Here is an 8,196-nt window from a genome sequence, read left to right as displayed (position 1 = left end):
AGACTTCCCTTACTTTCCAGGATTTCACACTGTTTTCAGACGCTGGCCTTGGAGTCGACATTTCTTCTGTGTATAGAAATCTCACCGCCGTTACCCTGCGCAGGGTAAGCGGTTATGGAAGATGGATGGATGTATGGATATATATTCCTCATTAATATGCGATCCCTCGGTGTCCTATAAATCACGTATTACTGCATTTTTTTTTCTTTCTTTTTTGCCAACCCAGCAGTTTGCTCACAGCAGCAATTCCAAGCACAATGCAGCGTCCAATAGGATTTGAGTATTTAATATAGCCCCTCCCAGTGCTTGAAGTGAGAAAAAACAGGTGCCAGTACTGCATACTGGTGAGTACTGGCCCACATCAAGCACTGGTCCCCCCCACTCCCCTGCTGGAAATTCCCTTGTGTCAAAAAATTGATCTCTTAGTCGAATGGGTTTAATACCTTCGATCAAAGTGACACCTATGTAATGAGTTCAACGTGTTTAGCTGCTAAAACACAGGCATATTATCAGTAATTATAAGAATTATAAACTGCCTGTGTAATTCCCAGGCAGGTGTCGCTTTGAATCATTGGTGTGTTAAACCCATGCAGTAAAAAGAGCATTTAACCCAAGTTAGGCTCCCCTCAGCCTCCAAATGACCAGATATTACAGCAAACAATGCAGGACAGCGAGCGTGTTTGTCGATGAGATAAGTCCCAAAGGGCTGTAGGGTGTCAGACATCCCCGGACTGATGTCATGGCCGCCATTACACCTGGCCAGTATAACGCTACATGATAAGCTGGCTATATGAGAGCGCTGCGGCTTTAAAGGAAAGGGTGTGTGAGGCTGTGATAGTGGGTTGTCGGAGGGGGGAGTGGTTAGGTAAGTTTCTGACGGCTTCATTACTGCACCCACTGTCAGCCTGACATCCTCAGCCCCATCCTGTCCACGATTTCGGCTGCAGCGTCCAGATTTTCAGTTTTTACTCGCGCGGCCAAATCTGCCCCGATTGTGAGGGCTGAGGTCTTCGAGTGTCAACCCCCCAAAAAAAAAATAACTGGACCTTTTTTCAGTCTGGCTTCGTTATGAAAATGTGCAGTGGTTTTGAAACACCAGCACAAATCCCTATTGATGCCCCTGTGCACATTCACAGTCCTGCTCCAGGCCTGACACACATCACTTGCAGACAGACAGTAATTCTATCTGACATATCTTTGCTTGTACTTGATGACAGGATCATTATTTTTTCTGCAGCCATTATGCAGAAGCTGCTGCAATGCACTTCGCTTTCTGACATCATCTTTCATCTTCTTCAGTCCATTTTTTTTCTCTTGTAAGAGGCTCCACAAGTGACTGTAATGTGCGTGTTCACTGAAATGCAGGTGCATACCCACAATGCACCTGACCGCAATTCATTTTATTTTTTTGTCATATGTAAGTAAGAAAGGCACCTGTGCGTCATTCAGGGTTCGGGGTAAGTTTGGTTGGCTTTTTTTCGGTCGATGTTCTTTGGGGTTAGTGAGGAAACAGCACATCGTAATAAACCTGATTATGGATTCTTTTGTAATTTAAATTATCTGGACGCTACACGATTATCCCTTCCCTCTAGTCAATCTGTCCTTTTCTGGAGTTGAACAGACATTAAGGAGCTGCATGTTCAGCTCCTACCCAGGTGGTGTAATTGTGCTTTTTAATGTCATTTGGAGGATCGGGAAAGTGATTTTAATGAGGTCAGTCGCACGACCATGCCAGCCTCTCCAACTCAGGCTGTCGAGTCACGCCCTGGCAGCAGATCCACCCCTTAGCAGTGCACTGGTGTGGACATTTTGGCCAATACCGATGACTCATCCATCTCCCCATTTTCTAAACCTGCTTGCCCAGTGCGTTGTCATGGTGGCCGGGAGCCTATCCCAGAAACAACAGGTGCAAAGCAGGGAATAACCCAGGACTGGGTAACTTGATCAATTTTTGTTTAATATTACTGATAGCTCATTATCAGTAATATTAAACAAAAATTGATGTTAGCTCATTAACATCTGAGCTCCAGAAGTCTGTATGTAACAGCCACATCATATAATGTAGGCAGTGAATCAGGAGACCGTATCGAGGTTCTACGTGGTGAATGAGCTGACGAAATCCCTCTGTAGCTGATCATCCATTGCAATTAGCTGTATTATTTCAACAGTTGTGTCTTTAGGTGTGGTGGTGCTACCTTTGAATATTGATTAATGTCTAAATGTCGGCTAGCAATACCAGCTAAGACTGGCACATCAGACCAGTGCCTTTATTTTCACTGAACATCAGCCAGCACCAATATGTTAAGCAGTATATTGAGCATCTCCATCATCGCCGTAGATTTATCATGTTCAGGTTTGTGTGAAGTTGCATTTCATCTCCCGGATTCCTCACCACATCTTTGACTTTCCCGCTAGCTCTGCTGCTTGCTAGCTGACGCCAAAATCCCACAATCAGGTCAGGTCTCCGGCATGAATCGGCTCACGCCGTCCTGGGTTCAGCTTGTATGCGAGTGGCAAACGTCTGTCCCAGTTGGCAGACACAGGCTCCACCCACACAAGGGGCGGGGCCACAGAAACCTTCAGGGCCCCCTGGGGAGACACTGACACATCACAGCCTGACCCTCAGCTGTGCTACCGATCAGGGCTTCTGGGTAAGATGTCACCCTCTGCTCTGCGGGGGGGGGGTCCCACAAGCACATTGTGAGGGCTTTTGGAAGAATCCATCGAGGCGGTTACCCAGGTTCTCTGTGAGGGCCCAGCACAATTAAACCGCTTTCCTGCCTTAAAATGGCACAGTGGCATCCCAGCTAAGAAGAAAATGAGGCTTTTTTAGACCGTAAGCGATTCCCAGTCACGCACCCAAGGTGGAAATTACCCCTGGAAATCCATTAAAATAGCGTAAGGCTGGGGGCTGTTCGCAGACATTGAAAGTTAAACTCGGAAAATTTGAATTTACTGCACGGAGACAGGGAATGGGAGACTGGTACCTCAGAGATCCATTAGCTGAGGTTTGCACACTAAGATCGATGGCAGAGCAAGTTCAAGCTTTGTGGCGGCAGGTTCTCTCTGCGATGAGATGCTTACTGACACACCACCCATGGCCTGTCGGGTAGCAGAATATTATGGAATAAATAGCAGCATCAGACAACAATGCCAAAAGGGGCAGCAAATGATGCGGATGATGAACAACACTAAACAATGAAGAATAACTAAGGCAAAATGACACACTGTAAAAATAGAGATGCAGAGGTGGTATTCAGCATGCAAAATGAGCATAGTGTTTTATCTGCAGTGGATGTATCTCATAATGAGCAGATGTTGAAGCAGACGGCTTGCAGGCAGAATGTGATTCGGAGCCCTGAGGTTTGAGCGCTGATGTTCCCATAATGAATTTTATCAGGGAGGAGATGTGCAGGACAACAGGAGACCTTGATGATAACGCCTTTCTTTCTGAGGCAGTAGGATGTTTACGAAGGCTCTGTTTGGACACAGAGAGATTTACAGTAAGACGAGAGTCATCATAAGACTGTCTCTTGCTGTAGGGTCATGGATGGGCTATTATCTGGTGACGTAGAATGCACCACACTCAGCTTTTTTGGATCCCGTTTAATGAGGACGTAATTAAGTGATGATTAATAAGTGTTTCCCTGGGGACATCCAGTTTAACATTAATTAAAGCATTAGTAGCGGGCATTATGGGGGTTTATTAATTGATGGTTGTTTACTTCAAAGCACATAGTCAAGGATACTCGGTAAACCATTAAATTACCATGGTAAGTGTACTTAACAGAAAGTGTTGAAGAATGTTCATTGTGAGTCCATTCAAGATTGAAGAGTTAATTGTCATTAGCAGTCAGTTACACCATGCGATGAAAAGCTTACTCTGCATGTCCTTTGTGCTAATTGTTGATAGCAGTATATTCGCTTTGCTCCGAACTGCTTCTCTGTCAAAAATATCGCTTTCATTGAATTTTGTGGATCTGTGTTTTCTTGCTCTCCTAACTGTAGCACTATTGAAAATTAAATAAACACCAACAACAACGAACAGACAAATAAAATATTAAAGAGGCCACAGTGGGAATTTTGGTAGAATCAATCATCATATTTCTGGGTAGTTCTCCGTTTTCCTAAAATGGACATTATGGTTTTGCAGATTCTTCTGCTCTTTGCGGTTTTCACTTGGCTGAATGTCTTTAGCGTTCGTTCTCTGCTTTCATCGCAGGCTGCCTGACAGGTCTGGATGAATGGACTCCCTGCTCCTTCTGACCCCGGGGCTGCCGAACCTCTTCATCTTGCGTCCCTTCAGCTCAAGCTCTCGGTTTCATCCTTCTTTCTGACAAGCTTCCCACAAACAGATGGTTTGTCATTTTCACGCCGTACTTTTTGACCACGTGACGGGCTCCTGACCACAGATGCATCTTATAAACAAAAGTAGCTGTGAAGAGCAGTTATGGAGAAGAAGGTGGTTATATTCCCCTTCCTAGATATGAAGAGTCATGACTCCCTCATTTTTCTGGATATTCCTGTCCACCATGTGCTGCCATTCTGCTACACTGTGGATTCGCAGGTCGGCCCGCAGCTCTGGATGCTCCAATCTTGACTGCTGCAGCTTTTAATGCGTTTTGCCAGACATTTCACAAACGGCAGCATGTCTGCCCCGAAAGCTACACCTTAGCCTCACTGGCTGGCAGTGTGCGGATGCTGGTGCAGTTTTGTTTTGAGCTTTTGGGCAGTGGAGGGGGAAGGACTCTGAGAACTGGTCACCTCCCCGCACTGCAAAAGCGCTCCTGCTAATCAGGGCCCCCTGTTGGCCACAAACAGTCACTACACTGAATATTAAACCAGTCTCATTTCTAATTTAGGAGATGCTGAAGCAGCATGTTCCACTAACCAGCTGGCTAGCTACTAACGTCTAGCTTATTTATTTTTACCTTGGGCCTGAGAAACAACAAACTCGCCCCCGCTGCCAAGTGAATGTGACTAAGAGACCCAGCAAGGAAGATGTCACCTGGTCTATTTAGTGGACAATGAGAGCCTGCTTACTTTCGTTGGTAATCTGATGGTTTCCTTACCCGACTTCCTCTCCTCTCTTGAGTGCATCTAATGAGGTGTGTAGACGTTTCTACTCTCCCCCACTTCTGTTGTGGTGTCACATTTGCATTAAGTACCAAGTCATTTTATAGCCACGACGGTGAACAAAACCATAACGACGAATAATGCAAGGGTTACAGCGGACAGTGCAGTGCATAATGGCTTTACTATGCAAATGCTATGAATTACTGCTGCGCCCTGATCAGGGAGGATTTCTGAGCTGCAGTGCTTAGCTTAGTCTTCTGTTTATTGCTTGGATTCATCTGTAAAACTTTATTTTTATTTTTACACGCACTGTTTATTCAGGAATGCAGCCATTTGCCAAACCTCGATGTGACGTTTTATAAACGTTGTTAATCTTTACTGTGGTGGGTTGTCCTCCAGGAGGTGCGTGCCGATCCCCCCCCCCGGGCGTGTGATGTTCCTCCTGGACTGTTCCTCCTGGACTGTTCCTCCTGGAATGCCCTTGGAGGAGACTTCAGAGCCTTCTGCTGGTGGAGGGAGTTTGGAGAATAGTCACTCCGCTACTGGGCTTTTACCCCCTGAAGAATGATGCAAGGACCCAGAAAAATGGCCGACCATGAGCTCAGACCCCAAGCTTGGCTCCCACCTCAGTATATTTTACGCCTTAAAGGAGAGCAAGGAGAGCATTTTTGTGAATAGTTTGCACACTACCCAGGATTCATTCGGAGTATGCTTCCATGTTTTCAAGCAGTTACAGTCTTTCTGGATTCTCATTAAAAGATGACGCCACAGAGTGTTGGATTTTGTGGGGTTTTGTTTTCTGTGAGCTATTTGCTGTGAACTTCACTGGCATCTAACATCCTGAACACTCCATGACGGGCTCGGCTTGTGAAGCCGCATGTATCGATGGCTGATAAGACAGTGCAGCGTGAGGAGGTCAGGATCACCACACTACCAGGGGATCCTGCAGAACACGGGGAAGAACATTGGGAAGAACATGGGGAAGAACACGGAGAAGAACATGTGGAAGAACATGGGGAAGAACATGGGGAACACAGATGCAAAAAAAAAAAGATGAGAAACAGAACAAGCCAGTTAAATAATGTGTTTCACAGCAGGAAGGAGTCCAACCACCTACCCACAACGCCATCGCATTACGCCAGGTGGAGATCTGCTCAGTGTGATAGAAATGACTAATTGTGTTTAAACTACAGCTACTCATCAGTCTGAGGATATTTGACAATATCCACTTTATCAGGTGGCTGGATCGTCCATTTGTGCAGATTATTTTCACTGCAGCCCATCAGCATATCATCAGGCAGACGGAAATTAATGCTCTGATCTGGATCATATTCTCACACAGGACCTGCTGACCCTGTTATCTGCAGATTTATCTGCGGTTTGTGTTTGTTATAATTAACGACCCCCCATATGATCAATTAAGGATGCTACGGCATTGTATGGTATTCAATCAGATTTTTTTAATTTATTTAGTGATTTATCGACATTTCCCATTCAAATTGAATGATAACTTAATTAGGGAGTCGCTAACATCTGGTGTTTAATGAACACGTTGTATCATTTTCAGATCTCATTCTATTGTTTGTTGCAAATCAGAAGAAACGTTTGGAATAAAATTATAGACGCTTCTGTCAGACAATGCAGGCTAATCGCAATCAGCTTTGATATAATTAGTGCAAAATCGCTGTGTTTTTATCGCCTTCTGCAGCCCTGCTTTGAAGCCTCAGCCATTCCTCTGCAGTAACTGGAGCCAGATCCGGCATGGATCACCCATAAAAACCTCCGGGTTTGATTTACAACCCCATTGGGACAGTGTGGAAAATGCAAATAACAAAAAGCAGCAACCTTGTAAATTCTATTTTACTCACATGTAATTGAATACATTGCAAGATATGATACCTAAAGTTTGAAGTAATCCACTTCATTCATTTTGTAAACATACACTTATTCTAAACATGATGCCAGCAGCACATCCTAGAAGATCTGGGACGGGGGGGGGGGGGGAGAGATGTGCTGCTGCATTACATCACCTTTCCTTTAACCAACATTAAATAATTATTTGGGATGCCCCAGCTCTGGGTGCCAGGCAGCGCTGTCGAGGCACCAATCTCAGTGCTTAATGCGGGGCCATACTCTGTGCACTACCCGACTCTGTGCACTACTTGACTGTGCACTAACCGACTCTGTGCCCTACCTGACTGTGCACTGCCCGACTCTGTGCACTACCTGACTGTGCACTACCTGACTGTGCACTTCCTGACTCTGTGCACTACCTGACTGTGCACTACCTGACTGTGCACTACCTGACTGGGTGCACTACCCGACTCTGTGCACTACCTGACTGTGCACTACCTAATTGTTATTGTGCACATGCACAATGACATGAAGTAGTAGCTCTCCCATTGTAAAATGTATTAAAATAGACAACAGAATAGAATAAGACAAAAAATAGTGCAACAATTAGTTTCTTGAGTAAAGTGTGGTTTGCACTGCTACCTATCACTTTACTGCTAATTGCACACTGTTCATGGATATTTTTGATATTTATGATTATCCTTTAATATTTATTCTTTAATTATTAATGTCTCTTTATACTGATGCCCCCTGTTTCGCTGTCCTGGACCGAGAGAACTAAGCATTTCACTGCACATGGTACAGAATATAACTGTGCATGTCACAGATAAAACTTGATTGATTGATTGATTGATTGATGTTCATGAGTAACATGTTGTGGGAGAGGTTGAGGATGAGGAGTAGAAACATGAATCATTCCTCAAAAGGAATGTCCAACAGCCATTTGTAGCATCCTCCTTCTCATCCTCCTCATTCTCCTCCTTTTCCTCCTCCTCCTCCTCATCCTCCTCATTCTCCTCTCCTCATCATGACTGCCCACTGCATACTTTGAAGAAATTTTATCAGCAGATTAATTTATGTAATCAGCCCTTTGAGCTTCCTGATAAAGGAGCTGCTTTGGAGATTGCATTAGGGAGCATTAATGTAATCAGAAGCACTACACATTCTTCTTGTCAAAGCAAGAAGGATAATAATAAGCATTAAAAAATGTTTGGCTTGACAGTGACGAAAATGGCGATGAAATGAGTAACACTGTAGTGGCAAAAG

The sequence above is a fragment of the Paramormyrops kingsleyae genome, chromosome 18 (assembly GCF_048594095.1).
Source record: "Paramormyrops kingsleyae isolate MSU_618 chromosome 18, PKINGS_0.4, whole genome shotgun sequence".
NCBI lineage: Eukaryota > Metazoa > Chordata > Actinopteri > Osteoglossiformes > Mormyridae > Paramormyrops > Paramormyrops kingsleyae.
The sequence above is the reverse complement of the archived record's forward strand: the minus strand, read 5'-3'. Positions refer to the sequence as shown.